Genomic DNA, 15,899 nt, shown 5'->3' with positions numbered 1-15,899 from the left:
AATAAAAAAAAGTCGAACACTGTGTGATATAACACGCTACATTGAAAAATAATCGAGCTTATTTGTTGCGCACGGAGATTACGCACGGTGACCCCCTCTTTTTTACTACGTTTGTAATATATCCTTGTCATGTAACAGCAGCATACCAAGTTTCATCTGAAATCTACAGGGGGTTCTTTTACTAGGGAATCACCTTAAAATCACGGTGATTCCACGGCCAACTTTCCTCGTTTCCGGTGGTAACAATGCTTTACTGTATCGAAAAATCCAGGAGTTGCTGGTGGTGCAAAAATGCTTAAAATAGACTTCCTTGGAAATTGATTCAGTGTTGCCGGTTTCATTGAAGGGGCGATATAAACTGAACATTAACAGCATTGACGATAGTCTTACTCTTGCGTCGTTATCGAATTTCATTTATTCTGAGTCACTCAGAGAGTAAATCAGCCCACGACAGCTGCTTCTTTCAATGGAAGAGCGCAAGACAAAAATTGTATTTTAACGTTAGTTTCCATGACGAATAATAGTTATTAACATTTGGACAGTGTTCCCTACTTAGGAAATGTTATTACAAGATAGTCATACGTTACAAAATTTTAATTGCTAGTTTGCGAAATGATGTTAGTCACTTTAACACATGGTGCTAAAGAAGGTTTCCAAAATGTTAATTTGCACGTTGACAAATATATATATAGCTTGGTACTTTTCCAAATGGCCCTCTGAGGTGCTTTGCGAAATGGTACTTCATGTTACTTTGCGAAATGTCACTTTATACTCCCTGAAATGAAATATTTCTTGATGGAGTGGCGGATCTTTTTGTGGTGCTCATTGTTTTCGCTATTATTAATTTGTCGGGCTGACTTTGTTGGGCACATTTCGTAGAAACAAGATTTGTTTTGTCTGGAAAAGACACCGCAAGCCTTCCTTTGGAAACAACAACAACTGAGAAACGTACAGAATGCCAACTTGTCATCATATCCAAAACACTTACATGCAAACCAGCATGTAAGTTACAAAGTAGTACTTTCCATTTGCGCTTCTTTGTCACTGTCAGCGTCATAAAGGGGTGTGTAACTATAGAGTGCGTCAGCCATATCCAAATAAGGACAATGCTGTAACATCATCCGTTCAAGTTGTTCCCGGATGACAGTGAATGAAGGCCTTTCAGCGGGATTTTCTTTCCAACACTGTCGCATTAGGTCATACCTGAGAAAAATAGTGGCAGGTGTTAGTTATCATTTCATGAAAAGAACGGTGCAAGATAAAAAGAACGCTTACATTTCATCCGAGCACATTTGTGGTTTTTCCATTCTGTATCCAGATTTCAGAGCCTCAAAAAGTTCATAATTACTTATGGTAGGATATGGCGTCCCACCTAGACACGAAGAAAGAAAAGATCAGTTTATGGGGCAGCGAGATATCGATAGCATGTTGTTTAAGGCGTTGATAGCGTTGCAATTCGGAAATTCCGAACTCAAGTCCGCTCCCCTTCCACTAGCTACATTTGTGATTGGTAGCCCCGATTTCAATTCTCGGTCATGTTTGTAGATGTCCAGTGAGTGGCAGTCCTGGAAACTAGCTTGTTCATTGTAGATCAGAGGTAAGTTCATTGATCATTATAATCACACATTAATATGTCTAATATGTTATTTTAAAGCAGTTCTACATCCATAGCGATACATGTACAGCGGGTCTTGGAGGAGAGTTGAGTAATATGCCCGACAAGTGATGCAGAAGTGAGATCATTCATAGCCTCTCTAAACTACAGCCAGGTAGAACATGGAGTGATGAACTGATCCAAGCAGTTGTGTTTATTTAAGAAATAGAAAACATGTACCGCGTTTCTATCGAGTTATAGAAACACTCGTGGAAGTTTGGGAGAACAAGAAAAGCTTTGAGAACACAAGCTAATTGGCGAGTGTTTCCACAGATTTTTGAGGTCTCCCAAACTTCCACGAGTGTTCTATTAAACAATTACATTATGAGATCGAGATATCTATCGCGTGATAGTTGCGGGCGCCGCCCGAGCCCATTACAAAGTAAACAAATTGCGTTTCCTTTTACGTCGAGGAATTTTCTAAAAGAAATAAAGAAACCGTGTTTCTATTGAGTTTGAGTATAAATCTACTAGCGTTCTATGACGAATGCTCTTCTCTGATTGGCTACGCTATTCACAATCTATTCTGTTGTAGATAGTGGGTAGCGTAGCAGTTTGCGCTTGTTAACAAAATGACGGCCACTTATTTGCGTTTTTGAAGTGTTTGTGTGGAAGATTCAGATAAAGTTTTGAACGACTAGTAGATTTATACTAAAACAAGTAGATTATTTGCTCTCGAGTTCTATCACGTGATAGAAATCTCTATCTCATAATCTTATTGTTAAATAGAAACACGATTTTAAACCAATCAGCGCGCCCATTTTCTTTGGGCTATTTTCTAAAAGTAGTATAGTTTTGCATGCGCAATTGCAAAGAAACCTAAAAAACTGTGAATCCTGAAACTCATGATTTTAGGCCAACTTAACAACGAAGTCAATGTATGTATGTATGTCGGTATGTATGTCAAAAGTACATAGATTCTAAAAAGACGATTCGAAAGAAAGAGATGCTACGTACCGATTGTTAAAATCTCCCAAAGTAGAATACCATACGCCCACCTGATGAGATAAATGAGATAAACCTTATCAGATTCCCAGTTATTGGTTATTCCCTGAAGGGAATTTTCCATCCTGAGCCAAATATTCATTGTCACGTGATGCAATAGAAAAGAAGGAAAGCTCAGACTTTATATGACGCTATATCAGTGACAAATTAACTATTTAAACAGTTCAAAGGTGAGGTTGTAACGTTTTGACTAAGATGTCAATTAATAATTGACATCTTAGTCAATATGTTACAAGGTCACTTTTGAACTGTGAGCGAATTATTTATTTTCCCATTACGTTTGTCGCCAAACCGTATTTCAAAACAGTAATTGTAGCGACTAAAAATGCTAGAATATCTTTAATTAGGGCTGCTCCAAATCAGCAAACTCCGAATGTAGCGGCTCAGACTTGGATTTCAGTAAAACCGTTGATAAGAAACCTCACCGACTCCCCTCACCTGATACTTTTAAACTTACACGTCACTCTCTGCCGTGAACACTTGATCATGTATGGCTTCTGGGGACATCCATTTGATTGGCAGTTTTCTGTTCTTTGTAGCATGGTACACTTTCTCGGCGTACACGTTACGCGACAATCCAAAGTCGGCTATCTTGACCAGCTTGCCTTCACAAACGAGAACATTTCTCGCCGCCAGGTCACGATGAACGAATCCTTTAAGTGACAAAAACTCCTATGTAAAATAAGAAAGGGAAGTTTTGATTACTGCAACAGAAGTTGTTAATGAAAAGAAACAATAATCTGTGAAAAATTCCATTAAAGCATTAATCTTAATATTACAAATTGCAAAGATATTGGCCAGTCTCACAGTATGCACGTAACACAGCTCGTACCATTCCCTTCGCTATCTGCCATGCGAACGTCATTAGGTCAGCGGGTGTGAGAGTATCATCGTCATGTAAGTTGTCAGTATCATTGTTGTCACTCGGATGAGAAATATCTGTACATCTGTTATTGTCGCTGGTGCACTGAAAAGTAAATAGCACTTATTTAAAGTGATATGACAGGAAGTAATTTTATTTGCTAGATGGAATCTTCACGAAATCTTAATTTAGAAATCGAAAAATAAAATTGGATGTCGTTGCATTTTAGCCGTCTGAAAACGAAAAATTTCACTTCCTGTTGGTCAAGAACCGCGTTAGGTGGAGGGCTGGGGCTGTCAAAAAGTACGAAATTTGACTAGCGGTTGCTATGGTAAAGTCAAATGACGTGAAGGTAGTTGAAATCTCTACGAAGGTCTAAAAAAACCGACTTTCCAAATTCTGAGAGAATCTATGTGGGGCTTATGTGTCAGTTCGAGGGTTAAACTGCAGCCTGCCAGCAAATTTTGAGTGGCAGCCTGAAAGTTCTGAAAGGAGACAAATTCAAACAACTCCTTCTAATCAAATGCATGAAATCAAAATAATCTACCAGCAGAATGGACGTTATATTCAGAGTAAGTTCTGAGAATTCAGTGCTATTCACAAAGCGAGAAGGAGTTGAATTCGGCACTACCGAACACAAATCCATCTAGTAGGAGGGACTGGAGGATTTGCACTCCAGTCCACTACTGGTTACCTCAGTCTCTCTTCTTGCATGGAACAAAGAGTGCAACTACTAATTACTTCATATAAGCTCCCTTCATTTATGACTCCTTCGGTGTGATGATGAGGTGCTGCATCTTCCGTCTCTTCAAAAGCTTGTTTGATCTAAAATGTAAAACAAAGTAGTAGAGACATCTATTACCATGAACCATCTATTACCATTTTGGACATCTATTGCCGTGACAGTAGTAGAGAGTTTTATGGTTTTTCAGGGGCTCTGTTCGCACGAGTCTTTACTCTCACATTGCCTTTCTCCACGTAAAGGTATTGTGGCTACTGACAAATTATATAAGCTTGGGCAACGTTATACAAAGAACTATTACCGGGATGTAGGGGTACCTTGCTGCTGGCAACAATCTGGGGGGGGGGGGAGGGGGGGTGTCAATGTTTCTACTTAGCTTGCTTACGCTGCCGAAGATTAGGTAAGTAGGAGAAGCTTCAGTATGGTGGAGTAAGGTCCTTCACTTTTGTTTTACACTCAACGTTATCTCATGGTTTTCTACGTAACACGGTCGAGGCGTTTTCTTGAAATTCACAGTTTTAATATTTTGGTTTATAACGAGCGCGCGCAGAAAAACGAATTGTTTATAAAATCTTGACACTTTTTCATAGAAAACTATAAGTAAACAACTAGCTGAGAACGACAGCCTAAAACAGTTCGAAGAAGCAAAAAAATAGTCTGAGGGACCGGAATCATCTTTTTCCTCCCGTTCATTTGCGCCAGAGCATTCGAATTTGCTCGTGTTTCCAAATATTATAGAGAATAAAGTCAAACATCTCTTGGAGACAGAGCAAAGTGGCCGTTGTAGAGAGATGGCCTTTAGTCGTGGTTGGACTGTATTGAATTGAATCAATAAACAGTACAGTTTGTGTAAGTAGACCGGTTTTCTAAAACTTACTGACCAAACTAAAAGGGGGGTAAGATTTTCAATCATCTCACATCACCTGCTCTCTTCTTTTCCTGAGGTAGTGAAGTAAATCCCCATTCTTTGCAAACTCCACTACAAGGAACATGGGACTTGTCATAGTACAGCAGGCCAATAAGTTCAATATGTTCAGGTGATACCCGATTTGTTTCATGAGCTGTATTTCCTCTAGGAATTCTTGCATTTGCTCTTCTGTGGCACCATCTAGTACGGCAAAAATAAAAGGCATTTTTCACTACAAGTTTAAACATAATCCTCAGAAATACATGGGCGAGCATCAATTAAAACTGAAACATTAAACACGATCACAATTTTACGCCTATTTCATGAGATTACCGAAGTGGTTAACTCAAAATATATCACTCTTTGCGACTTTTCATTTTGCCTATGTCAAGACTTTGAAAGGTCGTTTTAAGAACCTTGTCTATATTTATAGGTTATATAACGCTGTCGTAACCAAATCATACTTTGTAACATTTTCACAGCAACAGTCAAGCCCATCTTCATTTGCTGCTGCTCCTTATCCGTCTTGCTCTGCGAAGATTTCTTTCCATTTCCAACCTCCATAGTTTTTTTTAAAAGTCTGCCACTGTATACTTTCCCAAAAGCTCCTTCTCCAATAATCGTATCCAGGGAAATGTCATCAAAAAGCACTTCAAGCGGATCAAAGAGTTCTGAACTGGAGCTGAAAACAAGATCGAGCCTTCAAGATAGAAAGTACTTAAGATGGTTACTTAGAGTTTAATCATTTATCGCCTAACGCATCCTCGTTTATATGGTTTTATCTGTGATTTTATTTTTAATTTTATTTTGCAAAATTTCTCCAAAATTTTCTTGCTGTGGAAAAACCGGTCTGACAGATTTTTCCCGAAAAACGAGCTCCAACTAAGGCAAAATATCTATTACCAGTGTGCAAACGTTTTAACAGAATTCCACGGAATAAAACGCTCGAAAATTCACGGTAAGCGTTTTTAATTTTGTTGTCATGTTGACTTCATCTATATCAATTTCCCTCGAGCGTGCGTTAACTCATAAAACAAATCTATTCTATTAATTCTTCTGTAGAATACTTCCTCGACGTTTCTTTGGTTATTTGGCACGAGAATAGGGAATGTAAAATATTTATTTTGCTTTTTTTGTTAATTAATATTATTGTAAGACCACAGCCTTAAACTGTTTATTGTGTTGCAACAAGTTTATATGTCACACAAGGACCTGTAAGTTGCCTACCCTCCTAGTTTTTTTCTTGAATAAAACACGCGTATCATTTACTGGAGCTGACCGAGCGTATTCGTTATAAGTTATACTCACCGACTCTTTCTAAAATATCTCAAGGCAAACCATAACACTCCACTTAAACATAGCAGAGCCAAAAGCGAGCTGCCTACAATCTTCGCTACCAGTGGCAAAGATGATTCCCCAGTGTTCTGACCGTGATAAGTCTGATTGTTGTGAAGACGATTACCTCCCGAAGAGTCTGAATGCAATGAAGAGCGAAATATGACAACACCATTTAGATAACTAATTTATTTCTTTCACAAAGATATTTTATGCCATTTTGTTTTTCTTTTCAACTTGAATCGGTCTATTTTAAACAACCTGCTGTTATCATTATTGTTATTATTATCTCATTGCCGCTTGTAAATTACTTTAGAAGTAGTTAGCTGATGACAATATTTCATAAACTATGAATATTCTTCGGTGGTAAACAACACAAATGGTGCAAAGTCTGATATAATAATAACGACGATAAAAAGAAAATACTTCGACAAACGCTGTAGCTTATATCAATTCTTGATAGGCTACAGAAAAGAGCATTTAGATTGGGGTACAATTAACAGGTAACGGCGATCCAACAGATCGTTAAAGAAAGGGATTTGAGGCTGTGGAATAGTCTGGTAGGTACTCCCTAGCATCCCCTGCAGGATGCTCTGCGACCACGTAAGAACAGGACCCTAGGCGATAGGTCGCATCCTCACCAGGTCGCCTCATGCTCTGTAAATAGATGTCTTTTGATTTCAAATAGATTGTATTGTTAGTTTTTAGTTTATTGGGACAGTTCTTTACTCTATCAGTACCTTGTAAGTTTTAACGACTGACTAAAACTATGAATAAGGACCTTTTTTTTTTTTTTAAATCTGAAATATTGATATATTTATCTATCTATATATATATATATATATATTTCTTTATTTATTCATTTATTTATATATTCATCTCTTCCCTTTACGTCTTAACAACATTCTTACAACCACTTTAAATAACACGTTACGGTGGAACCTCGCCCCTCGCGGACACATTTATGATAAAGGCATTCAGTTCTGCCCCTGTGGTGCCCGTATAAAAGAGGTTTGAGTGTATTCTTAAGGCACAAAGCCACCTTAGAAATTAAAAACTAACTCACTTCCACAATGAAAAGCAAGGAACATACTAGAGCATCAAGATAAGCCGGAATCATTTTAAGGAAAACTATTTCAAAAAAAGGCATATACCTTTACATTTGTGTAAATTACAGCTCTCTGTGAAGATATTTGTCCCAGGACAATACTTTCCGTTCCATTTAGGCGCTGGATTAGAGCATGTGCGAGAACGTGTCCTGTGTCCCCCTCCACACGTCACGCTGCATGGTTGCCATAACGACCACTGGCTCCAACTGCCATTCACTGATGATTACAGGGAATAATCCATGACATGAAAACCTTAGAAAGTGTATAAACTGTTGACTTTGTGAATTGGTTAAAAATGCTCGGCCTATGCTTTGTAAACGGTGTTTTAAGACGGCGTTTCTGTATAAAAAGACTTAAAAAAAGGTTTATAGTTTTTATTTAGTATTCCAATCCAATGAACTGGTGAAGACAAGAGCCCCATCAAGGCTGGTGCTTAATACCAGTTTACAAATTTTTAGAACTAACGGAAAGAAATATATTTAGATCAGCTGGTTTGGGACCCAAATGCTAATCATTTTACATAATATTAGTTAGAAAAATATTTGTGAAGTGTGAAGTGATCGACTGATAACTAACCTTCAACAAAGCGGTAAACAAATATGGTCCATGTATCTCCCACGCTATAATTCCATAAACAACGGTCGGATTGTCCGTGTCTGTGGTAAGTCATGTCGCCGTTCACTCCAGTTCAGCACTCGTGGCGATATTCCACGCCAAAATACCAGAATCCAATCTCAAAGACTTCAGTAGCACACGCGTGAATTATGCTGGCGAATGAATTGGCCAAATCTGTCTCGTTTACAGAGTACTCTTGGACTAATAATGGTAGAGCGCGTGGATAATTGTCTTTGAAACAACCGACTGGTTCATACGGATGAAGCCCCGACGTATCTGTGTAGAAAAGACCAGATCATCAATAATTAGAGAAGTCAGGCTAACCTGCATGGCTGGTGGTTCTTGCTGGGCATTTCACGAGAGGCTCGCAAGTCTCGACCGTTAAAAACAAGCTCTATTTCCCTTGGACTAACAAAAATATTTAACAAGGTTGTATATAGAGTCCCATTTATCTTGCGAAGTTAAGTGCCGCTCGTTTACCCCTTTGCCGCAGTATTACATTTTGTCATCTTGCAAGAATGGGGGCCTAAGGTTCATGACCATATCGGTACAAATGATTAAACATTCTGAAAATCAAAAACTATTTCAGCTCTGAAATGAAAAGATTAAGCAAGGAACGCACCGAGCTTCAAAACAACAACGATATTCGTGTTTTAAATAAAGGATTTTACTTCACTTTACTTTACTTTACTTAACTAACAAGCCGGGATCATTTTTGGAAAAATCTTTCAAAAGAGGCATCTACCTTTACATTTGCGCAAACTGCAGTTCTCTGTGGAGATATTTGTCCCAGGGCAATCATTTCCGTTCCATTTTGGCGCTGGATTAGAGCATGTGCGAGTGCGTGTCCACTGTCCTCCTCCACACGTCACGCTGCATGGTCCCCATGACGACCACTGGCTCCAACTGCCATTCACTGATGATCAGAGGTAACATTATCCATGACATGAAGAGTTCAAAGGTGAAAAAACTTTTGAAGTTTTGAGTTTCTGTGACCTACCTTTACATTTGTGCAAATTGCAGCTCTCTGTGGATATATTTGTCCCAGGGCAATCCATTCCGTTCCATTTTGGCGCTGGATTAGAGCATGTGCGAGTACGTGTCCTGTTTCCCCCTCCACACGTCACACTGCATGATTGCCATGACGACCACATGCTCCAACTACCATTCACTGATTATCAGGAGAAAGATATCCATCACATGAAATGAAGATTTAAAGGTGAATAAACCTTTGACTTTTAAAGTTTTTGTGATCTACCTTTACATTTGTGCAAATTGCAGCTCTCTGTGGAGATATTTGTCCCAGGGCAATCCTTTCCGTTCCATTTTGACGCTGGATTGGAGCATGTGCGAGAGCGTGTCCTGTTTCCCCCTCCACATGTCACGCTGCATGATTGCCATGACGACCACTGGCTCCAACCGCCATTCACTGATGATTAGACAAAATAATTCATCACATGAAAGCTTTAGAAAAGGTATCGACTGCTGAAGTTTTGAATTGTTAAAATTGATTAGTTTATGCTCTAAGATTTCGTTTTAAGATGACCATGCATGGCGTTTCTGTACAAAAAGACTTCACCGTTCACGACGAAAAGATTTATGGTTATTATTCGTTATTCCAACCCAGTGGACTGGAGCAACCGGAGACTAATCTAGGCAGGTACTTATTACCAGTTTACATACAAATTTTTCGAACTTGGACCTCTTTACCTGAAATAGGTTAAACACAGAAAGTTCTTGGCTATACCGGTAAAAGGAATGGAAAACCTGATCTCAGGTGCCAAGGAAAGAGAATATCTTGTCAAAATTTAGCAATAATTTGAAAGCTTGAAAATTCTTTATCATTAAACAAACCAGCAACATTTCTTCACCTATGATGTTAACTAGTGTTTTAAACCTTGATGTACAGAAGCATGGGAACCATTATACAGCATTTTCTTACCCATCCATGACACAAGTTCTCAGACTCTCAGATTTGTCAGGAAGCTAAATTTCATGTGAACTGGTAACTAACCTTCAACAAAGCGGTAAACAAATATGGTCCATACAGATCCCACGCCATGATCACATAAACAACTGTTGGATCGCCCATGTATGTCGTAAGTTAAGCTACCGTTCACTCCACTCCAGCATTCGTGGCGAAATTCCACGCCAAAATACCAGAAGCCATTCTCATACACCTTAGTAGCACACTTCTGAATTATGGTTGCGAGGGAATTAGCCAAATCTGACTCGTTGACCCAGTACCGTTTGACTAATTTTGGTAGAGCGCGTGGATCTTTTTCATCCTTGAAACAACCGACTGGTTCGTACGGATGCAGCACCGTCGTACCTGTGTAGAAAAAACCATATCATCATTTCTTACAGAGGAGAATTCGAAGCTGTAATTAACCAACCTGCATGGCTTGTGATTCTCGCTGCCCATTGCATGAGAATTCCTCAAGTCTTCAGCTCTCCATTTATCTTGCAATTAGTTTTGTATTTTGAGAACGCAAGGGAAGGGCACCCAGGCAAACAGGTTGCCATGGCCATATCGGTACACTCATAAAACACAATTCATGCAGTCAATTCTTGGAGAGATATACATCGACATGCATACAACAAGCTGTTTATTGACATAACAAAAGGTCCAAAGCCTTGTGCAAAATTAATTTGATGAGTATCTGTCACACTAAGGCAAGAAGGGTTACCGCATCACTGATTTGTGAACTTTGTTAGAGATCCTCTAGAACAATAAACACGACAACTGACAGTAAGTAGCTTAGGACTATAGAACTTTTAATATTTTGGCCCTGGCATGTTGAATTTATTAGTATAAGCATATAGGAAAGGCCGTAAAACAATGACTCTAAATTTTGAAGATAGTACTTGAAACCATGGTCTTTGAGACCAGGGTAACGCTGCAGTGTGTTAGCAGCGTTCACTTTGCTTTGCAACGAACATTTCCTCGTGAGAAATTTGTCGATTTCATTTCGGTTGGGTACTTCTTGATATTAAGCCTGTAAAAAAGGGCGAGTTTCCGTTGTAAAAAAGAAACATATCCTAATCAGGGATGATTTTTTCGATGCTTAAATTTAAAACATCCACAAACATTATCATTTTTAATGTTAAACGTTTCCTGAAAAGGGTGTACCTGGACAATGTTTCTGAGTGAGCGATTGAGAAAAGATACAGAACTGACAGAAAAAAAGCGTTTGATGTAAACTTTCGTTATATTTAGTTGTATTTTGAGTGGTAGCAGATCAAAACCGACATCTTATATGTTAGGATATCATTTTTATCCACACGCGTGATCTCATTTTTGTCCCTTAGCACTTAAATGTGTTGGTGTATGATCGAAATATCTTCGGATGTTCTTCGGAAGTACTTGGCAATCCATCCCCGGCAATCTTCGGCAATTTTCGGAAATGTTCGGAACTTTTGGTAAAATTTCCAGAAACGTTCGTCTTGCCTTCGGACTACTTTCGGAGAATCTTCGGAAATTTTCGCAAAGTGGTGGGAAATCTTCGGAAAATCGCTAAAAACGTCGTTATGTATTATGATAGTTTTATATCATAAAAAGAAAATTACATGGTCGCTTGGAGATACGGAATTTCTCTTCTCATTTTGAAGACACTCGAAGAGAAATTTCGTATATCTCCGAGCGGCCATATAATATCCTTAATTATAAGGCTAAAATTTCAACACCGTTGTTGCTTTCAAAACGGTATCTTATGAAAATACGTACTTGACTGTGAGGTTTTGCTCTGCGAAATGCCTTCATTCGGCCAAGCTTGTAGTATTACGATTCCGATGAACATCAATCCGTAATGAAAGATTGCGTTGGAAACGATTCCTTGCTTGGAAAACTCTCGGGAAAGAATCCTCATTGCGATGACTCTGACGAGAAAAACTGTCGCTGCAGTAATTATTACAGCAAACCTGAACAAACTTTGTTCAATTCGCTGTTAAACAGCTGATGTTGGGGTAATATTTCATTCAATCAACAATAACAAAATACGCTAGTCAGTTGTTTATTTAACCGACTACAAGATGTTGTATCGAGGACTTTAAGAAGACTAAGTCAGTCATTTTTCAAGAGCGGAAACATAAGATAAGAAAATGCAATAATCTGATGATAAAATTTTTAATGTGGTGTCCTGCAGACTCATACAAAGTTGAAACAGTTTGAAGAACCAGACAAATTCAGCTGTGTTACCCACGGATACCTAGCTTCTCATATCTTTGATGGAAATTGTAATGTGATTTTTCAGTTAGTCTTTTGCTCAGATCCTATGAGACTTGGTCCCAGGTGGAAAATAATGCAGTTTTGGCCTTGGGTGTGGACGAAAAATTAATCTTCATGCGATCACGATTTATTTTGGTTGGAGATCAATATTTAGGTATGTCACTAGACAACCACGCTATTACTAAGAGAAACAATCAGAACGATACTAGATACTTTAATTTTAAAGAGGGTCGTACAGGAGGGTCTCTAGCACGGTTCACGAGCGGAAAAATAGCGAATCACGGATCACGGATACCAAAATTTAATTTCCCGAATCACGAAAATAAGCAAGAAAAGTACCTTTTTTTTTATAACCTGCTCTTACGCTAGAAAGATCGTTTAAAGACAGCAAAATGGTGAAAGGCAATGTAAAGACTCCTTACTGCAAATTACATACCTAAATAACTTTCTAACCATTCGGGGGACTTACGTCTCAAAATCACGAAGAATAGAGTGGTTAAATCACAAATATAGGTTAGTAATTCAAGTTCTTCACGGGTCTCGCAAAACCTACAGGTCACGGATCACGAAAAATGATATAATTTCTTAATTTCACGTTTCACGGAAAATAAAATTAGCTTACCACTCTTCATAGGAATACCCCTGTAAGACCCTCTTTGAACGAATTACATGTGTAATCTTCTATAATATTCATCGTTACGTGAGAAAGTTTTCATTTTCAATGTTCTTGAGTGAGCGATAGTGGAATAAGAATACAGAACTGACACACACACACACACCAAAAAGAGGTTTGATATGAACTTTTCTATGGCCAAAATTTCAACATCATTGTTGCTTGCAAAATGATATCTTATGATTATTCGTACTTAACTGTGAGATGCCTTCATTCGGCTAAGCTTGTAGTATTACAATTCCGATGAACTGACATTATAATACACAATGAAAACTTGCATTGAAAACGATTCCTCGCTTGAAATGCCCTCGGGAAAGAATCCTCATCGGATGACTATGTATAGCAAAAATAAAACATGCAGTCGTCACAATAATAGTTACAGCGAACCTAAAACAAAGTTTCTGCAATTCGCTGTTTAATCAATAAGTGATATTGGGTTATTTTTCATCTGTTGACGCCATCTAACAAGACCGGAAATACAAGAAACCGAATTCAATAAGCCGTCAATAAGGCTATTTAATGTTTTTAATTAAGGGCAGACTCAAACAAAGTTGAAACTGGTTGCAAGCGGTAAGCCGGTTCACATATCTTCAATGGGAATTGAAATGCGATTTTTGTAGTGAAATTTTCGCTCCGGTCTTGTGAGACGTGGTCTCAAGTGGAAAATAATACTGTATATCGCCCTTGGTTATGGAGGAAAAATAGCTAATTACTGTTCATGTGGTCACGGCTTATAATGGCAAAAACTACTTAACTAAAATACATCTAGCACACACACTTATTATCGGCCACGTATTATATTGTGCCCACAGTTATCGGACTGCTCAGTCATTAACGAATTCATCAAATGAACACAACCAAAATGTAAGTAGATATCTTTCTCGATATCGAGGAATTCCCAACGACGATGGCCATAAATACAGATTATTACATGTCAGAGAGCCTGATATCGTTTTTATCCACGAGTTTTAAATGCCATATGGGACATATCGCGTATGAACAAGTCTTCGAGTTAGTGTGCCGCATGGTATTGAACTGAACGAGTGAATAAAACGATGCAAGTCTCTTAACATGTTATAATTTGTTTATCACATATCCGAAAAAGTAGGACAGCAGAACTTAGTTTGATGAATCCGTTCCTCGTGTGCAAACTTCCTCTGGAAAGAGCAGAGTATACGCAACTTTATTATAAGTGTCAACAAAGTGGAAAATTGGATAAAAAGCTAACTGGGTAAATAAGGGAGAAAAAAGCACATAATGTTGTGGATGCTAAAACTCAAAACTCAAAACTGAAGGACAAACAAGATAAACAGTAAACCTCACCGCTAATTCTGGGTTAGCAAGTCCACTTAACCCTTACCCTGAACCCTAAGTATTATAAGCAAAATGGCGGTAATGAAGTCATTAACTGCATCTAAATTCAATCATCTAATAACCTTACTTCCTACTCCAAATGACTTTTTGCTAAAATTAAAGTATTGAAAACACTCCTCTGCTCCTTTATTTGGGTGGGAAAGCTGATAAAATAGCAAAGAAACATTTATTAATGATATAGAAGATGGGATTACCGATATTGGATCGTTCGCTAAGGCTCTAAAAGTTTCCTCGAATAAAAAAGTATCGGACGTAAAATTATCAGGGAGACAGGAAAACGCTCTTGTTTTCCGATGGCCTGAATGGAAAGAAGTTTATCAGTCTTGGCTAGCTATTTTGTGGAAAATACTTTCTGCAGGAATTTTTTTGATTCATTGGCAGAGTATGTTCGTGAACTTGTAGAAGCCAGCGACTTCTTGTCACAGCGATGGTGGAATAAATCTGTGTTTTATGGATCGTGGTATATAAGATAATCTGCTCTACGTCAATGACTTCTTAGATGAATCCGGTTTTTTCATGTTACCAACCAAATTGATTAATAAGTATAATTTAAAGTGTACCTTCTTAAAAGCCTATTGTATTATGTGAACCCAAAGTCATGGAAATCAGAGATGAGAGAGTTTGGTAAACTACCACCTGTGGTCAAATATCAAAACGTAGAGGGACCATTTAAAACAAAAACGGTGCGCAGATTAACTTTTCATACCTTGCGAAAATCGGTTGCCGTACAGCCAACTAAGGTGCAGCCTAAATGGAATAAACATCTTCCGGGCCGCCCCCGGTCGGAGATTGAACTACCTATTTCAGTATCCCTTTCTTATGCACAGGTGCAAGTAAGCTAAGGTGCTTTTAATATAAGATATTCCATAGACTTTTGGCTGAAATCTGTTGTTAATGAAAATGGGCATTAAGGATCACGATAAGCGCTTTTTTTTTGTGATAACAAACCTGAAACCATAGAGCACCTGTTTTGGTATTGTGACCAGATATTCGCTTTCTGGAGCGCCTCACTAATTGGATTTGGGAGGTGACAGTAATTGAAATAGAATTTTCTCTCGGGCTATTCAAACTGTGTGCCTCGTAAAAATGCGATTAATTCTATTATTTTATTAGTTACGTTTTTCATATGAAAATGTAAAATGCTTTCGGCGTTTGGGTTAGGTTAGATTACGCAATATTGCTGGCGTACCTTAAGTTTCCCTATAATATTGAAAAAATTGTATGTAACTTTTCTCATCAGGATAAAATCATAAGCAAGTTGAAACTGATGCATAAATTAATTTGTCAATGGATGGTGTAATGTACGTAATGTCGAGATGCAAGTGTAGTAGTATTACGTCTAAATGTACACTGTAAGTATTACTTTTGTAAAGTCGCTTTTAAAGCAATACCGTA

General features: G+C 38.2%; 1 pseudogene across 1 annotated transcript; it reads right to left on the bottom strand.

Moving 5' to 3' along the window:
- Positions 1 to 717: 717 nt before the first annotated feature.
- LOC145469449 (fibroblast growth factor receptor 1-like) lies at positions 718 to 9,860 on the bottom strand (annotated as a pseudogene). The gene is made up of 13 exons (XR_014042322.1): positions 9,230 to 9,860; positions 8,975 to 9,145; positions 8,191 to 8,505; positions 7,660 to 7,830; positions 6,479 to 6,644; positions 5,635 to 5,852; positions 5,187 to 5,371; positions 4,263 to 4,346; positions 3,492 to 3,626; positions 3,117 to 3,331; positions 2,612 to 2,652; positions 1,276 to 1,372; positions 718 to 1,203 (listed from the first exon to the last, which is right to left on the bottom strand). The product of XR_014042322.1 is annotated as a fibroblast growth factor receptor 1-like (transcript).
- Positions 9,861 to 15,899: the final 6,039 nt, after the last annotated feature.

This window comes from Orbicella franksi, chromosome 15 (genome assembly GCF_964199315.1).
Source record: "Orbicella franksi chromosome 15, jaOrbFran1.1, whole genome shotgun sequence".
Lineage (NCBI taxonomy): Eukaryota > Metazoa > Cnidaria > Anthozoa > Scleractinia > Merulinidae > Orbicella > Orbicella franksi.
This window is presented reverse-complemented; position numbering and strand designations above follow the sequence as displayed.